This window comes from Mesoplodon mirus (genome assembly GCF_964341445.2).
Source record: "Mesoplodon mirus genome assembly, chromosome: 8".
Classification (NCBI taxonomy): domain Eukaryota; kingdom Metazoa; phylum Chordata; class Mammalia; order Artiodactyla; family Ziphiidae; genus Mesoplodon; species Mesoplodon mirus.
This window is the reverse complement of record NC_138984.1, coordinates 47,399,723-47,421,338: the sequence shown is the minus strand read 5'-3', so window position 1 is coordinate 47,421,338 and position 21,616 is coordinate 47,399,723. Positions and strand designations below refer to the sequence as shown.

Sequence of the window (21,616 nt, the reverse complement as noted above, 5' to 3'; positions counted from 1 at the left end):
CCTAAGCATATTTATTAAGAGGAAATCAGAATCTTGAAGAAATATATTAGTTAAATTCAGCTACTGGATATAAGGGAAATCCACTGGTTTCCAAAATGTGGAATTACATGAAAGACACAAACTACAATGCCTTTTATGATATTTTTATGTATAAGAAATAATTTTTACAACAGTAGAAAGAGAGACATTATCTCTTTCAGGAGACTTGTAAGCTCCATGAGTGATTTAAAATAGTCAAAATATTATAAAAACACATAATAGTTGTCATGATACATTTGTCCTAACTCATAGAATGTACAACATCAACGGTGAATCCTACTGTATTTTCAGTGGGCATGATGTGTCAATATAGGTTCATTGGTTGTAATAAATGTATAGCTTTCATGGGAGAAATAGAGGAGGGTTGGGAGAGGGGTTATACGGAAAATCTTTCACCTTCTACTCAACTTTGATATGAATCTAAAACAACTCTAAAAAATAAAGTTTATATTTTAAAAAGCACACATGCATCTGAATGGAAGTATTCACTTTCTTCTTCTCTATTTTTTTTTTTACTACATATTTTTATTTATTTATTTTTGGCTGTGTTGGGTCTTTGTTGCTGCACGCAGGCTTTCTCTAGTTGCAGCAAGAGGGGCTACTCTTCGTTGCGGTGCACGGGCTTCTCATTGTGGTGACTTCTCTTGTTGCCAAGCATGGGCTCTAGAGTGCAGGCTCAGAAGTTGTGGCGCACGGGCTTAGTTGCTCTGCAGCATGTGGGATCTTCCCGGACCAGGGCTCGAACCTGTGTCCCCTGCAATGGCAGGTGGATTCTTAACAACTGCGCCACCAGAGAAGTCCCTTCCTCTCTGTTTTTAAAGAAGATATGTATTTGATGGGGTTTTTGAAGCAAAGGAAATGGAAAATTTGGTGTATGATTCTAGGCATTATCAGTCTATGTTCTTGATCATGATGAGAAATGCCATTCACACATACCCAGTTTTAAAAGCATTAAAACAATCTTTCCTTTCCCTGGACCACCTAACCAAAAATAGTCCTTTTCTTAAATAATTATAAGCAAAAAATAATTCTACAACATCAAGTCACTGCTACCCAATTAGAAACAAAAATTCAGAGGAAAATTTTAACTTGTTTTACATGTAGATTTGCTGTTATTCATAATTAGGGCAATGCAAATTAGAACCACAGTAAGACTATGTTATATCCACCAGGCTGGCAAAAATTTTAAAGTTTGACAGTAATACAAAGTATTGGAAAGGATGTGGTGTAATGGGAACCTCATACACTGTTGGTGGGACGATAAATTGGTACAAGAATTGCTAGGATCCTGAAATCCCACTCATAAATTTATTCCCTAAAGAAACTCAAACATGTGTACCTGGAAATATGTTTAAAAAATGTTCATTGCTTCATTGTTTATAATAGCAAAATGGTAGAAGCAATCCAAATGTCCCTCAGCAGGAGAAAAGATAAATACATTGTGCGTTCATACAATGGAACACTGCAGCAGTGAAAAGAACAAAACCAAAATTACACACATTAACACTGATGCATCTTTGGAACATAATGCTGAATGAAAGAAGCAAGTCTCCAAAGACTATATTCAGAAGTATTCCACTTTCATAAAAGTAAAACTAAAAACATAACACTAAATAATACATTGCTTAGAAATACATATATAGGTGGTCAAGCCATAAAGTAAAGCAAGGGAATGACTAGTACAAGTTTAGGCTAATGGTTTACTTCTGGGGACACACATGTGACTTAATCAGGGAGGAACATGATGGAAAAGATGGGTTCTAGGTATACAGGCATTTATTTATTTAAGCATTGTATTTTTTAAAATAAATTTATTTATTTATTTATTTTTGGCTGCGTTGGGTCTTCATTGCTGCACACAAGGTTTCTCTAGTTGTGGTGAGTGGGGGCTACTCTTTGTTGTGGTGCGCAATCTTCTTATTGCAGTGGTTTCTCTTGTTGTGGAGCACAGGCTCTAGGCACGTGGGCTTCAGTAGTTGTGACATGCGGGCTCAGTAGTTGTGGCCCAAGGGCTCTAGAGCACAGGCTCAGTAGTTGTGGCGCACGGGCTTAGTTGCTCCACGGCATGAGGGATCTTCCCAGACCAGAGCTTGAACCCATATCCCCTGCATTGGCAGGCAGATTCTTAACCATTGAGCCACCAGGGAAGCCCAAGCAGTGCATTTTAATAATCTTTCATATGCATGAAAATTTTAAAGTTTAAAAAGCTTTTGTAGGACAATGTGCAGAGTGTGATTCCTTACTTTGGAATCATGTACTTGTTATGGATCTGTGGATCAAAATACATAAAAACGCAATGTAATTCAGATAGGTCTGGAGTGTTAGGTGGGAGATGGAGATGCCTCACACAGCACGCATTTAATTTTAAAGTTTATTTCCTTTTGTCAGAATATTGTTAAGTTTAGACCCTTTTTAAGATTTCCCAGTTAAATCATAGTATATGTATGATTTAAACACTTTGTGAATTTTACAGATATGATTTAGGTGTGTGAATTCTATTTGACTTTAGGTTAGTTTCTTAGCTACATGGAGGGAATTTTGGAACACCAAAGATGAACAACCTGTGAATCAATGTATATGTGTGAGTATTTGTGTGTGTGTGTGTGTGCGTGTGTGTGTGTGTACTTACCCCCGAGTCCAGTGAAAAAGGAAAGGGTCAGTAAAGTTGTATTTTGGATTATTACAAAGTTTCTAAGACTATTAAGTTATAATGATTCAGACATGGAAAATGTGCACCTCATGCACAAAACTAATAATTCTCAAAGCCAGAATTAGAAGGGAAAGCAGTATATATCTTGCTATTTATGTGTAGCTCAGTGTGAATTTATACTTATTATTTCATTATTTAGAAAATTAATTGATTTAAACATCCTTGTTCACTCTTATTTTGTAACTGTAAATTTGAACCAAATCAGGTTATCACCTCTTATCTCACAATATGCAGTGTAAAGTAAAGAGAAAGTGGTTTTCAGAGCACATGAGACTCATTTAAGTATCACCTCCCTCTGTATACTGAGCCACCCCTGATTGATTTGGTAGGTTTGGAATGAGCCAAGAGATTTGCAGTTAACCAAATAAGCTCTGCTGTTTTAAACATGGTATGATTAATGTAGCCCAATTTCTGGGCTCCCTTTAGAGAAACTATCCTAGACAGACTAAGATTTCCCAGTGGGTCAGTCTCTATGAAACCTCCCCTTTTAAAAGTAGAGTCATTATCTTGACTAATTGGGTCCAAGTCTTAGAACATGATTACCATCCAGGTAATCATGGAGGTGGTACCACCTGGTACCAGGAGGTGGTATTTTCTTCTCACAACTTCTTCATAAACACTCCTCACCTCTTATCAGAAGGAATAACCCTTAGGCTTAACACTCAACCCCATTCTTCAAACAAAAGAGCAGGTAAATTTTTCATATCCAAAATGTTATACCAAGCAGCTGGAGGGTATTTGTATACTAACTTTTGGTTCATGACCATGTATCCAAAGTACCTCCACATCTTAACGGATGCAGTTCAGTGTAGGATTTTTATTTCCTAACCTTTCTGGCAAATACTGTGTCTTATTGAACCAATTTATCTTCTCTTATAGCTTCTCCTTTTATCTTCTCCCTCTTTTCCTCTCTTTATTCTATTCACTCCCTTTTTCCTCTCTTTATTCTATTCACTCCCTTTTATTTTTCTGGTTTATTTTACTGATTAGCAACTTTTCACGGAGGTAATATTATATGAGAGGTATTACACATCCCTCACTGTGGCTTTATATCAGTTTTTTGACTCAGTAAACAATAACTACTAAGTTAATTACATTATTACAGTCATATATATTTTGGTCTCTGAATAAGAATTTTTCTGAATCTTTCCTATTCTCTGTTCTCCTGATTAGTCTCTAACTCCCTAATCTTGTTCCTTTCATTTCCAGTTTCATCAAGTTCTGGTTGAATCTCTAAACCTTTCACCTTGACAGACACAGTCACCAGACCTGACATGGTTTTACTTCAAGGCAGAAAATTTAGGATTTCTATAGTTTTTAAATTATATGTTTAAAAATATGCAATTAAAAATTAAGATCCATGTAAACAAGGAGAACACATCCACTCCTTTAGAAACAAATGAGGTGAGGACCTAGTAAGTAAGAGGAATTAGTTAAAATAGAACTAATCAGAGAATTGTTAGTAACGTTTGTGGACAACATCATGGATTACAAAATTGATTTATGGTCATATTCCATGCTATAGGCTAGCAAGCTATGCCTCTAGTGTAGAGACACTTTAACAGAGTCAAGGAGATACAGTATATAAGAGCTGAAGAACTACTAAACATGATAATGAATTTTGTTCTATACCCTTAAATCCAATGTGCAATGAAGAGTCAATTATAATAATTAGTGAAACTCTTTTTTTTTTTTTTTTTTTTTTTTTTTTAGCAGTACACGGGCCTCTCACTGTTGTGGCCTCTCCCATTGTGTGTGGAGCACAGGCTCTGGACGCGCAGGCTCAGTGGCCATGGTTCACGGGCCTAGCCCCTCTGCGGCATGTGGGATCTTCCCGGACCGGGGCATGAACCCGTGTCCCCTGCATCGACAGGCAGACTCTCAACCACTGCGCCGCCAGGGAAGCCCTAGTGAAACTCATTTGACAGCAATTTTTTTAGACTTAATTTAGTATTAGACAATTATTCAGTCTTCAAAAGAGCTTTTTCATCCTGCAAGTAACACCCTATTAGAAAAGGCTCTCAAGAATACATGGTACCTCTGCTGAATCTAGATTAGAGTAAACAAATGTTTTGGCACTGCCTTTTTCTGAACAGGACTACTGGGAGTACCCATTTTTCATTGTAGGGACTGATTCTAGCTTGAGAAAGTGTGAAGTGTCTCCACTTACTGTGAGAAATTAGTTATTTTTGCACTCCAATTTTAAGTGCAAAGTATTTGAACTGAAAATTCATTATTATTCTATTAATATGTAAAGCGTATTTTAAGTGCCCTTTCCACCATTTCATCAAGCCCATCTAGTTTCTAGAGTAGAAACTGTCACATTTTGGTCTTTTAAAAGTTATTGTTGATTTCAGCTTTATTTTATTATTATTATTGTTGTTTTTAAGCTACTTGGGACAAAGAAAATGTAGAATATTGGATTGTCATGTTATATGTAAACATACCAGAAATTAATTGAATGTAGAATAATTCTTAAAACAAATACAATATTTGTTAGGGTATTATTATCATTTATGTTTTGTAATAGTAACTTTATTATAAGTTTACCATTCGATAATACCACATTAAAGTCAGAAAGTTCAAGAAGACTTAAAGAAGAAGCTATTTCACAACTTACTTTTATGTTTTGAACAATACTTCATTGAGGACAGAGAGTTGTTTAATCCAAACTAGTTTGTTGCTTGTGGTTTAAAATCCAGTCATATTAGATAATATACTGAAGGACAGTAAAGTTACGACCTTGACACATTTTCTACACATATTTTTTTTTCTGAATACTATGGACATATGTTGAGAATTAGTCTTTTTCTCAAAGGAATAGTATTATTTCCCTGAATGATATACATTCTAGACCCAGAAGAAAAACAAACTCAATAGTGATATTTCTAGGTGAATGAATGACTAACACCTGTTTTAAAAGAAAATAAAGTTAGCTTTATGTGTCTCAAACACATGGAGAATCTTAATTAGAAAAGAAAAGTATTGTTATAACTTATGAGTTGTGTTAATTAAAAGATACATTTTGTGAAAATTCATCATTAGGCTTTCAAGGAAATCATGATTTTATTTAATGACAAGTATGTATTTTAATTTATAAAATAGTCCTTTGGCTTTAAGTTTAGAAAACTTTCAAAGCTATACAATGATGAAAGGGCATTGACAGTTGGCACTCTTTAAAATTATTCTTAAATATTTATAAATCAACACTTAAAAGCTTGATAAATTATAGATTTACAAATATGTAACTCTTCACTTATCAAACAGAGGGATAATTTTTTGTCAGTTAAACAGGATTTGTATTCTACCCTATATGCTTCATTAAAAGACTGATTTACTTTCTTTCAATTTCACTGCTAAGGTTTTTTTTCTCCTTCTATAGACTTTTTAGTGCAATTGTCCAAAAAGGCAACAAGTAATGGAGGAAGACTTTTGTTGGGAGGCAACAGTGGGCAAGTCTGCCAGTTTCAACAAGAAATTCTGCCAATTTCAGCCATTGTTTGGTCATTTGGGGAAATGCTTCAACACTTTGTGTTAAAACACTGACCAGCCTTCTCATTTACCCCAGTTTGAAAGGTCATGCCTTGGAATTCAGTGAAACCTGAACACTAAATACATTACGGAAAGCATCTTTATTAATTTATTTTCTTTTACAAAGACAGTGAAGGGGTAAATATTAGGTTGACCTAAGAATAATGAAATGGTAATTAGCTTCTGAATATTTTCTCTTTGGCAATGTGTAGTGATTCTAACGCCTTCCAAATTTCAGCTCTGACATCTACTGTGTACTGCATACAAAATCACAGAGTTACTAGTTTTCTGTGGAGACTGGTAGAAAGAAACATATTCATTCATTTAATCATTTATTAAGCAATCTTTAGCACCTACTAGTGCAGGCACTTATTTAGGTGTTTAGAATATATTAGTGAAAAAAAATAGGAGTGCTTGTACTTGTAGAGCTTACATGTTAGTTGCATGGACAGAAAATAAATAAAAACAGAAAATATGTAAATTATAGTGGATGGTTTGTTGCAAGGTGATTGGTGTTATAAGAAAAAGCAAGAACATGCTAAAATAGCTAAAGATGAACAATAGGGTTGTGGTGGTATAGGTGTAGGTTTATCTTAAATAGTGATTAGTTTAGGCCCCATAGAAAAGTTTTTACTTGAGCAAAGACTACAGGGAGGAGAGGGACCTAGGCATATGGATATCTGGGAGAAAAGCATTCTATGCTCATTAAAAGAAACTCAGATAAGTTTTAATCCTTTCTTAGATAATGTGTTGACCTTCCCTTAAATTTATGCCAATTGATATCAGAAGTACTAGCAAGAAGTAAACTTGTCTGGAGGTGAAGGACTCAACAAAAGAAAGAAGAGCTACTAAAATCCGGAATCCAGGAACTACACGCCCACAAATAAAAACGATTAGCATTTTTTTTCATATTCAGGTGCTATAATGATGCATACATGATTAAGAGTAAAGGAGACAAAATAAACTTAGAAAGTTACTCAATTCATTCAAGTAAGTATTCCTTCACTAATTTCTATTATAATTTTGTATTAGTAAAGTAATATGATACACAGTGATCTTTGTTTTATTTATATATTTATCATTTATTGGCCATGCCATGCAGTTTGCGGGATCTCAGTTCCCCGACCAGGGATTGAATCTGGGCCCATGGCAGTGAAAGCACGAGTCCTAACCACTGGACCACCAGGGAATTCCCTGACCTTTGTTTACTACAAATTTAATTCCAAGGAGTTAGTCAAATTGGAATTGATATACTGTGATAGTTCTCCAGATAGAAAAGCTTACACGTTGTATTTACAGACTGTTTCCCTTTTGTGATAATAAAATTATGCAGTTATGTGTGGAAGAAAAACATAGACCAAGATGTAGGACAATCCTTGAAGTCTAAATGATTTTGAGTAATTAGGAGCAGAGTGTTGTCTCAGTGTACAAATCTAACTTTTTTTTTTAGAGCACACGCTATTTCAAGACCTACATCATAGTTACACTTAACGAAACCCTCTGAAGACACACTGAGCTGGAGTCTCCTATTTCTAAGTTAGGATCCCATTGACTAGATTTATTTAGCTTATTCTAGCTTCTAGCTTCAGAAACTACATGTAACATTAAAAGTTTTTAACATGTAGTCTTTTATGGTATGTATGGTACTATAACTGAGAAAGTTGAGAACATGTAGCCTTAAATATGTAGTGTCTTATGGTATTAGAGTTGTGACAGTTAAGAACTTAGTGAACTGTGAGGTTTCAGGGTTAATCTGAAACACACAATTAGTGGATTTCTGAAGGATGTTTGAGTTATACAAAAACTCTAACATAAACTCTTTGATTTTGGTATATTTATTTATTTATTTATTTATTTGTTATTATTTTATTTATTTATTTATTTATTTTTTTGTGGTACGCGGGCCTCTCACTGCTGTGACCTCTCCTGTTGCGGAGCACAGGCTCCGGACGTGCAGGCTCAGCGGCCATGGCTCACGGGCCCAGCCGCTCCACACGGCATGTGGGATCCTCCCGGACCAGGGCACGAACCTGTGTCCCCTGCATCAGCAGGCAGACTCTGAATCACTGTGCCACCGGGGAAGCCCGATATATTTATTTTGAAGGAAGTAGCCTGGAATCTGGTTCATTAAATATGGACATATATTAATTTTATGATCAAAGTATTTGGTAAGTCTTCTAATAATTTTTGAACTGATAACATGGAGCACAGTACAGGAAATCCTTTTGGAAAGTGTATAATTAAGGAAGTTAATTCATGTGAAGAATTCAATTAATTAAAATATTAAACAATATTTAGGAAAATCATTTATGGATTACATCCCTCTCAGTTTGCTCTAGACCTTAAAACTTGCTCATATCTCATTTGAAGACCTTCCTGCTCAAATTAATGAAACCAAACATTCTTCAAACTTTATTCTTAATGATATCACTTTCTTTAACCACATTATTTTTGCCTAAAAAATGAAAAATTTCTGCTACACGACCATGAAATTTGTGGTGGATTTAGATGCAAGGAAATCTTTCTGTTAAAATTTAAAATGTCAAAGTTATATCAGAAGCAGTTGAAAAGAAGATATTTCAGAATATCAAAGCACATACAATTGTGAGCTAAGTAGAATCCATTAGATTGCTCTTTATTTCAGTTTTTATTCTACTTTTACTCTATAACACAAGGTTTCTTAAATATAATAAATATATGCAGAAAATATCTGATTTATCATGTTTTGTCATTTTAGAAACACCCTAGTTAAGGCATTCAGTCCTGATCTTGGAACAAAATGAAAAATAGAGTGGCAGCCAGCAGTACAGCTTAACAGTTAATCAGCACTGTCTTACACTGCACTGAGGTGGAGCTGATGTTGTCCAGACCCGGGGTCTTACCTTTAACGTGTAACATAGAGGCTGGCACACTGTGAGTGCTTTCTAAACTGAAGATCATGCTGTTTAACCCTAGCACCCCTAATATCAATAATGTCATAGTCACTGGGTTAAACTACAACTGTTCTCTGACAAGATTAAATTCTGGTGTGAGCAGAAATTTCCCCATATAAAATATATTGCAATGAGAACATATTTTAACTTGATAAGAGGAAGAGCGAATCTGGAAGATCCTGTGTGTATGTTATCTTTTTCTTAAAAAAGTGGAAACCTTATATCATTTCTCTTTACCCTCCCCCATTTATAATGTATTTTTATATTATAACGTATATTATAATATATTTCTTTTAAATATACCTTTAACGTACATTTAAGCCCATATCAGACTGCCTTACCACCTCCCTAAAAAAAGTCCTGAGTAACTAGAGAATATGAACCATGCTCATGGTTGGATAACAACATTAAGGTCTCAGCTCTTGTCAGTTTAACTAGTGAATTCACTACAGTTCCAGTTATCATTCCAGAAGGAATTTTTGAAGAATTTCCAAAATCTAAAAATCTAAATAATTTTGGAGAAAAAAGAGTGAATATGGATGAATCCCCCTAACTAGTTATGATGGTTAATTTATGTGCTAACTTGGCTAGGCTATGGTGCCCAGTTGTTTGATCGAACACTAGTCTAGATGCTGCTGTGAAGGTATTTTGTAGAGGTGACTGACATCTACCATGAGACACTTTAAATGAAGGAGATGACCCTTGATAATGTGTGTGGGCCTCTTCCAGTCGGTGGAAAGCTTTAAGATTAAACACTGAGCTTTCCCAATAAAGAAAGAATTTTTCTTCAAGATTTTTTCCCATGCTACTCTCGACTATCGGAGGCCAGAAAGAAGCTGCTGAGTATTTGGTTTGGAGGAGGGTCCAAAGGTGTAGGTGTAGGTATAAAAACATCATGAATGGAGAAGGGTACAGAGAGGAGATAGAAAATTACCAATTGTGGATTCTACCTACTGTGTAGTTTTTTCCTAGAGCCCTGCAGTATTGCCCTCTAGTTGATGGAAATAATCTTATAAGCCATTTGTTTCTGATGTTCATGTCTATTTTTTGAGTTCATAGGTACTTATAAAAGTATCTGAAGTAACTGAAAAATATATACATATAATTTACTTCATTCAGAAGAAAAATTGTCATTTGAATTAATTAGCAAGTTTCATACATGAGATCCAAGAACTCTTAATGGATCCATCAAAAAGGGAGATCCCATGAAACTCATGTAACTGTATGCAAAATGTGAGTCCCTATCAATGTAGATTAGTTGGTTTTGTTCTGGACAAAGAGTTTGCAGTTTTCATTATATTCTCAATATGGACCATAATTCATAAAATATTCAAAAACAGATTTTTAGAATAAATTATCTTTAACCAAAACTTAAATGAATGTTCACTATCCTATTGCACAAGTACTCTTTCATCCTATTTCTGAAATATAATACATAAGACAATATAAGTGTCTACCATTAGGCAGTAGTAAGAAGGCCCTGTAATAAAGACATTTTTACAAAAAGAAAATAACCACCAAAAACTTGGAGCCCTACAAATGAAGTTTAATTTGATCATTCTAAATGTTCTTTAAATTTTGAGTTTCTACAGCTGCTATAAGTAGTCAAAACTAAAAATTTCTTGACAAACATCTAAATTTATCTCTAATGTACCATATTCCACAAAATCCACATAACATAAATAAAGTTACTTTTATTATCTTATGTTAGAAGAAATTGAGTTTAAATCTGGTGGATCATTATGCTTATTCAACTTTGTGCAACATTAATAATAAGATCTAATAATAGATAATATATAATAGTGCAACAAAATAGTTAGGATTCAGAGTCATGGTAGATGTACGTTAAAATCAGAGCTTTATCAATGATATCATTTGACTTTGGGAACACCATGTACTTCATTGGGCTTCATGTGTAAAAGAAAGAAAAAACCCCAATAATTTCTGTATAATATACCTTTAAAATTCTTAGCATGAAGATACTTTTTAGGTGCTCAAGCTCTGTAGAAATGGTGATTAACAATGTCAGCTTTATTAGGTCTGGCACATATTATATGATGATGGCAAAGTGTGATCAGTCTAAAAACTGATTACAAATCACACTTGTTCACTCTCCCTGTCCTATGAAGAAGTTGTATTCTAATTGTCTGTATGTTGATTGTTTGGAATGAGCTTTTGCATAGACACAAGTTATGTCCTCAGTCTTGTTCACAAAAGATTTATGATGAGCACTAAAATGTGTTGGATACCTACTACGTGCCAAGCGCTGTGCTAAACATTTTCAATGTATTGTTTCTTGGATTCCTCACAAAACCTTATAAAGCAATGTGATTAATCACTTCCATTTTACAGAAGAGAAAGGGGAACTAAGAAGTGGTGAAATTGGGGTTCATATGTGACTGACTTGAAGCCAAAGTCCATTAAGCTGCACTTCTCATATTTCATATGCACAGCTCATATTTCAGCTGTGGTATTGTAATTTTTTTCTTTTCCTTTTTTTTTTTTTGCAATTGGTAAGAAAGCAGTGGGAAATAAAAACCTACTTAAAATGTAAACTTATGGACTAACCAGGAAACCCAAGATTATTTACTCTATCACTGTTTCGAAAGAATTTCAATTCACTCTATACTTAACTTAAGGTTCCAGGAACAACATCCCTTTGCAATAGGAATGATGAGATACCAGCCACCAATTGGAAAGGGAAGAAGAGTGGTTCAGGGCATGAGTCAGAATTTAAGTTCTGGTTTTGCCACTTGATAACCATATGACCTTTGGCACATTACTTAGGAGTTCTGTGCCTTGGTTTTGGAGTTTCTTACCTGCAAACAAAGATAATAATATTTGCTAGGGCTTTGGGGAAGATTAAATGGGCTTATACATGAGTAACTAATAATGTCCATAGCACATGGCAAACCCTCAAAGAAATTAGCTAAATCAGGAGCAGCAAGCCACCCTTTAAAAGGGGGTTCTCTTGTATGAGTGCAGTGTGGACAAATTCACCCATGCTGACTTCTGGTGGGAATGCTGCAGTAGGGAAGGCAGACTCTACTGTTTGAGGCAGGAAAAAAAAAAGTTTTTGTCCCTCAGGGATATTAAGATAGATGCATCCAATAATGTATCCTTCATCCAATAATTCATCCTTACCTAATAATGTCAAGGACCAAAAAGCAAAGCTGACAATAAATATATTTACCTAAGTAAACCTGACAATTCCAAGATATTTTAGTTAGTTAACTGGGAGTTTAACGAAATTGTGTTTAACACATTTAAAATGTAGCAATATCCTTACTAAATGTGATATGATTGTTGTCTAAAATGTACTCCATTCCAGGGAATTGCTTCAAACAACAACTATATCTAAATTTCTAAAACACGAATCCATAAGTTATATTTTTTGCCTTAGCTAATAAAGTATATTGGCATGTCCTAAAAACAAGATTTAAAACCAAAAAAAATTTCATTGAAAATAGATTTTTAAAGAAGGCATATGTAAATTGATTAATAAAATATGTAAGCATGTTACCCTAATATTAGATCTGCATTATTTAAGGAAAAACAAGTCTCCTATTTTGCCTCACATTTGAAAATAACAGAATTAAGAAAAAAAAATCAACAGTTTTGTATTGATGACATTCTTTTCCCAGAGTTTTAATCCTCCTTATTTTCTGCTATAACATTACTTATTCTTCTCTAGTACTTACTGAAGTTCCAATTTTCCCTTCAAGTTATCCTTGGAAGGGAAGCAAAATTGAGGTTCATGCACAAATATCTGCATAATAATTGGTGTCAGGTTAACTAATGGTTATGGGTTCAAAATAATGCTCATTTGTAAAATGTATGAAATCAGTGCTTGGATATAAGACAAATTTATCTTAGTTTTGATTGATAAAACCAAGCTTATGTGTTCATGAATATGCTAATGACCCCCCAGCTGACTAAGCTGGAAGGAGAGGGGCACCTTGTAAACTAGCTAGCCGCCATTTCACTATATCACTGTTATTTAATATACCAAATGACATGCTCACAAGTCACTATGGCTTTATGAGAAGCACAATTGAGTTCAGGTTAACCTAAACCTAAATAGAGAAATAATGACAGATTTATACAAAAGTTTATGCCATATTAACATTTTTATCTAAAAAATATGTTCCATGTTAAAAGGAATAAGATTTCACTAAAAACTGGGCTCCATCCAACAACTTCAATAAAGTATAAAGCAATAGCCTCAATACCACAGGGTTGGGTTGGTTAATTGTTTATTTAGATTTATATTGGGTTGAGTTGAGTTTTTGTCCTTTTAATTGGTAGTAAGGTAGGAAACATATGATGCATTTAATTAAACCAGGAAGGAAGAAAAAGATTAAAACTTGTTTTATGTTTAAAAGTAAATACACTCTTTTGACCATTTTTGCAAATGACAATACATTGTGTTAGTTTTGTATAATACTGTTTCTTTTAAGTAAACTAATTTAAAGGAAAAAGAGGAAGAAACATGTTCTAGGAAAGTATTTGCAACTTATCATCTGATAATAATTCTGGTAACCTAATAAACATAGACCCTAACTCAGTTCACAGCCAGTGATTCCATTTTATTTTTTAACATTAAGAAGACTTTTATTGTATCTTTAAAATCCATTTCTTCATTTTTTGTAAATAACATTAAATTTAAAAACTAATTTGATTTTAAGTTTACTCAAATATGGAAAAATACAGATTATTTGATCTAATCTGATTTAATGAACAATATTACAATCCAAATTAGACATGAGAAAATAATAATCTGGGTTTATTGAGGACAAAAAGTTTAAATTATTTAAATTGGAATGGCAATTGGACGTATAAAGTATATTTCCTATTATTTAAATGGGTTTTGTTGATTTAATTATCATATATCTAATCATATGCTCTTTTTTCTTAAATCACACTAGTTCAATATTTATATTCCAAATTTTACAATTAAATGTATTCTATATTATTTTTTCAATTTTACACTAATTAAGGCTGTATACCTTCAAAATTATAAACCAACTTATAAGTAGATAAACTAAAATTAAGGTGTAAAAACTATCCAGTTACTTTGAGTTGCATAACTACTATTGAGGAAAGAATTTGGGCAGATATGATTGTCCATATGAATAAATGGGAAAATGATCGAGATATCTGGTTAGTATATAGACCTTGTGTTTCTGGTTAAGTCTTTGTTTTCCATCTAATTGCATCAGAACATTTTCTGATATTAAATGAGAGAATTTCTTAAATTTAATAGTGCAGCATGGTAGTAGTACTTTGGTAGAGAAAGAGAGATTTCCTAAGAAATTATAAACATTTATATAGTGCATCCATGGACTTCAAAACCAGACACAGACAAATCTTTTAAATAGATGTGTACTGATTTTCCATCTTATGTATATTCTCTGATAGTCTAAGTCAAGAGCTAAGAGGTACTACAAGTCAAGAACTAAGAGATACTACACTCTTTGAGTGTCATCTTTAACACTGTTGCAATGATGTATCTTATGTTTATGGTTTAAAAGCTTCTCTGAGTCCTAAACAAAGATATGGAATAAAGCCAAAAAGACTCAAATAATGTCCTTTAAATATATTTGTTTTCTGAAATGTTGACACCATTATCATGGTATCTCTAAAAACAATTATTTTTTCAAGCTGTGTTCAAAGTCATACATAGAGTATGAAATGTTTTGTTTAGTGAATGCATATTTAGATCTTTAAAAAGTTTTTTAATTGTTCTATAGCAGTCTCTAAGGCAATTCTTAAAAATTAAGTAACTATCAAATTTTAACCATGGAATTAAAGGTTGAAAACAAAATATTGTTATAATGGTTACAAATATCTAAATTAGAAATATGTAATAATGCTATAAACTGAATTCTGATTAGTTTTTATGTGTTTATCAGAGAATTTTTCCACATTAACATAAAGCTTACAAGGTAAACTTTTGTCTTAATATTATTTTGAATTTTTTACTGAAGTAAATATCTGTCATGCATAAAATAATGATAAAATATGTACAGGTTAATGTGAAGGTTCTCAGAGTATACTAGAGTGTTGACTCCATTTAAACTTCAGTATGTCCTAGGCATCACCAATGAGTAAAGTACATATACCTTGGCCATTCATTTAACATAGTTTTTAAAATTGCAGACCCAGTTCTAATTTCTATTTAATTTTTTGTTATTCATTTTTTTCAAAGTGAATGAATACTCTTATATATGCTAAAAATTTACATATTTTAACTAACAAAATAATATTTTGGCATATGCCAAGATATACTGGGGAAAAAAGAACTTGTAGGAATAACCAAAAGCATATTCTTAAAGATATCTAAATATTGCAGGTAGAACATATTTTTTGCTCACATTACCCCTGTGATTTCTCAATTCTGTATTTTTATCTTACATATTTAGAACTGTAATTAGGTTCTGTGTATTGATTTTATGATCCTACAGGGTAATATCATCCAGAAAAGTAAATTAATTCTTAATGGCTGAAAGCATGCATTGATGCTCTGATATTCTCTTACCATTAAAGAAAGCAAACTGTAGAATTTAATAATATGAATTCTTATTTCAGACTTTCAATTATTTTCTCAAATAATAAACTTTTGCCAAATGACCCTCAATATTCGTTTCTTAGTGTTTTTCCACAGTATTTTTTGAAAATAAAGATTATAAACCATACTATTAGAATAGTTACAAAAATAAATTAAATTATTTTAATAATTTAAAGAAAATTATGGGGTTTTGGCTAGCAATTAAATAAAGATTAGAGAATTTGAGGGAGTTCCTTATTATAAAATACAATATTAATGTAATACCTCCTTGTAAGAAAATAATCTAAATGAAAAACAATGTTATTTTAATTTTTGTTACCAACCCATGGCACTGGTGGGTTCGGCATTTAATGTGTTCTTTCCATTTCTTCCCCTAATTATCTAATGGCTATTTACAAAGTCACATTCTAAAAACACTATCCATTTCCAAAAATGTGTCAGGGAACTCAGTACAATTAATGAATGACAGGAGATAGGAAACCAGCCATAATATTTTTAAAGAATCACAAAAATAAGACTTAATTGAACTTTCCATTATTTAGAGAAATGTGTGGAAAAACTGAGTAGAAAATTATGAAGGAATTACTCAGAATGTGTTGGTAGTCCACCGTTAATGTGCCAGATTATGGGTGATTAAGTACAGGATTTCTCCACTGAAGGATATTTTGCAGATTATAATTTCACTTAGGTAAGAAAATATATTAAAATTATGTCGATTAATATAATTTGAACCCAAATCTGACATTTAATTTTTCTTAGCAACAAATTTGTCATGTCTCTATACCAACAACTTATTAAGTAGATACTAGTTTCTTAAATTGTCCAGGACAGTCTGTACTGTTGAAAGAAGCATTAACAGATGATTCATCTCAACATTTCAGTAACTTTTATCCTGGAAATTCTTTTTTTAACACACACTTTAATTTCCCTGTTTAATTATCTGATATATCTATTTGGGAAATATTTTATTACTTTTCTTTACCCACGGTTATCTCAGTATCACACCCTCCCCGAAAAAGCTTGCAGAGGGATACCAGACAAATGGAAGTAACACATTCTATTAGCTTAAGAGCTTGGAAATTAGAGTTAATATAGAAATATCAACATTTTCTCAACCCTAGTTGTTTTTTTCCTTTGTTGCCCACCCCATGATCCAATACAGCGGAAACAGTTCAGAGTTAGTAAAAGAGAGACTTAGACACATCTGGCAACAGCAAACAATGAAAATTCCATTAGTTCAATAGTTAGAGATGTATGTGTAAATAGGGGTAAGTGGCAAATAGAAGACAAATATAATAAATCCGAAGTGATTCCTTTTCTTTTTATTCTCCATCGTGTTCAACTACAGAGTGAGACTCCGAGACCCCCATAAGTAGTTATTCTTTCACCCCCTTTTTAGAATACTGATTATATGGAAAGTTTAAAGACTCTTCCTGGGGGAAAAATGTTTTCCAGCTGTCAAAATTTAAGCTTAGCTAATAGTAGAGCTAATTTTAAAAAGCATTGTTCCCTGATCAAGATATTTGCTCAAAAGTGTGCCTTTTAATCCATTTAGATGTTTTATTACTTCCTAAATTTATTTTTCTAGAATATCACTGTACATAATATTATCTAGTAATAATAGGTATTGTGTACATCTTGGGGAGATATACTCTCATTTTTCTAACATGTGAAATAATGAGAATTGTTTCAACATAATTTCAATGTCACTAACTAAACTCTATAGTAGAAACATTGTCAAACTACATGAGAATACGACTCCGAATAAATATATTTATTTTGAATAATGCACTTACCCAGCACAGCTCCTAAGGAAATTCTTGGTGAAATATTCTTGGGATGGAATTTGATTTTCTGAGATTCCGCAGAAGAAATGTACCCCCAGACAAGGTGCGGAAGGGTGAAAGCTTTGCAGTGTAACCCTGCAGGCAGGGTGAGGTCCAGTTAGCAGAGCTTGATGATCTAAAGCAGGAGGTGACACTCTCTGCTGGAGAGAGAGGGTTGTTCTGAGTAGATTGGAAGGGTTGTCACATTGTATGTGCTCAGCAGCAGAAGGGAAACATCAGAGCTTCCTGTTACATCACTCTGACCCCGCCTGCAGTTAGTGTTAGGTTACTTTCTTTCTCAAATGGCATACCCCAGGAAAGCAGCACTCCTTTTTCATTCTGAGACAAGAGCAAGAAGCAGCCTGAACAGACAGAGATCATATGCTGTATGAATACATTGTTAGCAGCAAAAGCTGGCTGGATTTCACCTTGACTGAGTTCTGTTAGAACTTGTCAAACAGAGATGCCTATGATTTGAAGGAAATCTGAACATAGTATTCTGCTCAAAGAATTAAAGGAATTAGGAAGTGTGTGTGTGTGTGTGTGTGTTGAATTATACTTTACAAAGCATCAAGGGAATTTTTAAATCTAACATGTTTTTCTTCATAAAGGAACACAGAAAAGTAATAACTATTTTTCCCTCATAATTAGTTCTGTGATCTAACTCTTGTTTATTTGGATCTCTGATAATCAGAGCTATTTCCTGATCCGTTTTCCACAATTAAATGATGAAACTCTATCCTGTAGGTTTTTGAACATTTTTTAAATTTTGTTCATGACATAGATATGTGTATGTGTCATAACCAAAATCATTGTGTGTGTATCTGTTGTGTGTGTATACATATACATACATAATTATTTTTCATTATATATAAATATATATCTTAGAGAAAGTAACCTTTTGAGAACGTGTTTATAAATTTAAAATAATTGCACATATTTAAAAATATTTGACTTGATTGTTATCACCTATGAAATAAAAGAGTAATTAATACCACTACACTTATACCTCAAAGTAGCCTTTAAAAAATGCCGATAATTTGTAGACTTAAATTATGAAACAAGGTAAAATATGTAACATACTTTAATGTTTTAGAAAAAGTTTTGCCTCAAAACATAAGTTTATTCTAAATGTGTTTAATAAATCATTGAATGTTATCAGGGGAGAAAGTTTTAAATTTGAAATGAACTTTTTTTTTGACAATATGGTGTATGTGTGAGATAAAACAACAATAATAATTTCTGAAATCTAAACAGCACTAAAAGTCACTTATCTGGGCATCAATTTTCTATCTGTAAACTAGAAGAGATGTATCAAAGAATATCTAAAATCCATATATTTTTAACACTTTCAATCAACAAATTAAGTAACATTTAGAAATACATATGATATGATGATGATTACTCAATTCTTAGTAAATCTGAGATCAGAGGCAGTGAAATATTGGTATGTTACTGCAATTCCAGAACAAAATGAGATTCTCATATTCCTTGTAGAATAACAAAAGAGGACCAGGCAACATAAATTAAAGAGAATTCACGTATTTTAAACACTATGTTCCTGCTGACACTTTTATTACTTGGAAGAAACTTATTACACAATTGTTGATCTTAAGATCAATAAGATCAAGGTTGATAAAAATAAATACATATAAAAATTGGATACATACTAATCTCTATCAAATTATAGTTATAAAGCTTGTAAGAAACTAACTTATACCTATTTGGTTATTGAGAAATAGAAAATAACCATAGGTTGCAAGTTTACAGAATATTGTCATTTCCAGTTAAGGCTAGATTTTGCTTTGCATTGAGAGGCTGCTGAGATATACTTCTTTTTGAGTTATTTCTTTCCGCCCATGAGAAGAAAAGCCAATGTTGCAGATTATGACCGACTCAACAAAAAATGGTTCTTTAATCAGAATACTGACGTGGATATTGCCAGGTGAAAGCTTTACTGAATTCTGCTGTGGAGTGAATACACTAAGGGAACCACTAAGAAGAAATATAAAGCACTGGGACTGGACCAAGAGACATGAGATTCCAGTCCTGGTTCTGATACTTTCTAATGTGACCTTTGACAAAGCATTTTATGTCTTGCTGTTCCCATCTTAAAATTCAGAGCAGAATCAAATACTAGACTTTAATACGTGCCTGAATGATTACTGTCCATGTCTTCTGATCTCTCATGCTTGGCATATCATCTGACTCCTAGTAAGAGATCAAAATATAGCTTTTGAATTTAAGTTATAAAAAACTAAAACTTTTGCCAATAAGTTTGCAAAAGTACTAATATTTTTTCTTCAAGAGTCATTGATTTCATTTGTCCAACACTAGTAAAGTCTAGGGAATAAAAAAAATCTATGCTTTGGACTTATGTCCTAAGAATCTGAAACCAACCCTGTTTCTCCTCTACTATACATCATCTTTCTCCTTTACTAATACTACACTAAATGGGAAGGCTAATAGAGGTTATAGTATTTATATTTAAATTATTGTTCAGGCACATGGTTATACTCCATGAAGTCCCTTGGATAATTTTTATTAGTTATCATTTAAAAGCCTTATTTAGAAATAACAGGCAAACTGCATCCCACTAATCAGATTCTAAGTTGCCATTTTATAAACTCCAGATGAAACAAATGTCATGAGGACTTTCAGGGAGCCACCCTGGGTATGAAGGGACAGGTGAAAAGATGGATCTCAACACTGAAACATGACAACAGGTATTTGGAAAAAATGCAGTAGAACAAAGTGAAAGCATTTCAATAATCATTGAGGTGATTTTTAACCAGTGAGGCATTAATCAATATATTAATTTAGCCTTATGTATTTTATTTATAAAATATTTTTTCCCAGAACAGATGATTAAAGACACTTACAATCATTTAATAAGTGATCAAACCTATATTTTGAGCTAGATACTGTACTAGCTGTGTTGGGGAATTAAGAAAAAATAGGATGTATTCTGTTATCTAGTTGTTTACAGCATAGATTGACTAGCACATGAGGAATCAAGTGCCAAATTCTCTGCAATTAACAACTAATGTTGCAAACGCAGAGTCTAGATGTAACCATGCAGAACACTGTCAATAAGGTTTTCTATAGAACTCAGGAATGATGTACAATGCAGAATGAAATATATAATAATAATTAGTCATGCTTGCCCATTTCAGAATCCTACACGCAGATTTGTGCCTACATTTGTGGTCCCATGTAAGGCACATGAGAGCCGTAGTCCACCAGTAATGAGTACCAATTACCATGTGAAATGCACTTTGACTAACACTCAGGAGGAGGCTATCTCAAAATATCTGGATTACTGTTTATATTATTTGACTAACTTAGTCAAATTAGACCAAAAATGTAGTTTGGGTTGAACTGACCACTTATTTTGAATTCGTGTGGCTACTGCCTTGGAGCATAGTTCTGCCACAAACAAAACAAAACAAAACACTTTTAAATGAAACATATGAACAGACTGTCCTTGGTGAGGGTGCAAGAAAGAACTTTAAAAATTATTTCTATGAAGTTTTTCAGGTATTATGTTGTGAATTAATAATTCCTCTGTGTTCTCAATTGTCTAAAAGTCATTATTTACACTCAGAAAATTTATGCATCAACAAAATTATGTATACCATGCATTGTTTAAAATGAACCAATAATTTGGGGAGAAACACACAATTTTTATAATCTTTAAATCAAAAAAATCCTGGTAAGGAAGTTGACCTGACCTTCTATCATTTTACTTAAATTGCTTAGCATTTTTCAAGTTATTTTATTACTAAATGAATTGTATTTAGTAGAAGGACCCAGATCTGATGGCTGAGCCATTGAAAGTGAATATGCTATTTTCCATTATTAAAACCAAAGGGCTGATTTCACTCTAATTATATACATATTTTATCATTTCAAGGAGATCTTGATGTTGTTTGTAAAATATTTACTATAAATACAAATTTGAAAAGAACAGAAAACTTTAAATTTGAAGTGAGTACCATGACAT

At 32.9% G+C, this 21,616-nt stretch overlaps 1 protein-coding gene across 4 annotated transcripts in view; it reads right to left on the bottom strand.

Annotated features, from left to right (window-relative positions):
- The window catches only part of CALCRL (calcitonin receptor like receptor), a 105,152-nt gene extending 87,347 nt beyond the window's left edge, over window positions 1-17,805 (bottom strand). For all 4 annotated transcript variants that reach the window (XM_082630357.1, XM_082630359.1, XM_082630358.1 and 1 more), the window contains exon 1: window positions 17,581-17,805. The gene's annotated coding sequence lies outside the window, so the exon portion shown is untranslated. The remainder of the gene's footprint in view (window positions 1-17,580) is intronic.
- Window positions 17,806-21,616: the final 3,811 nt, after the last annotated feature.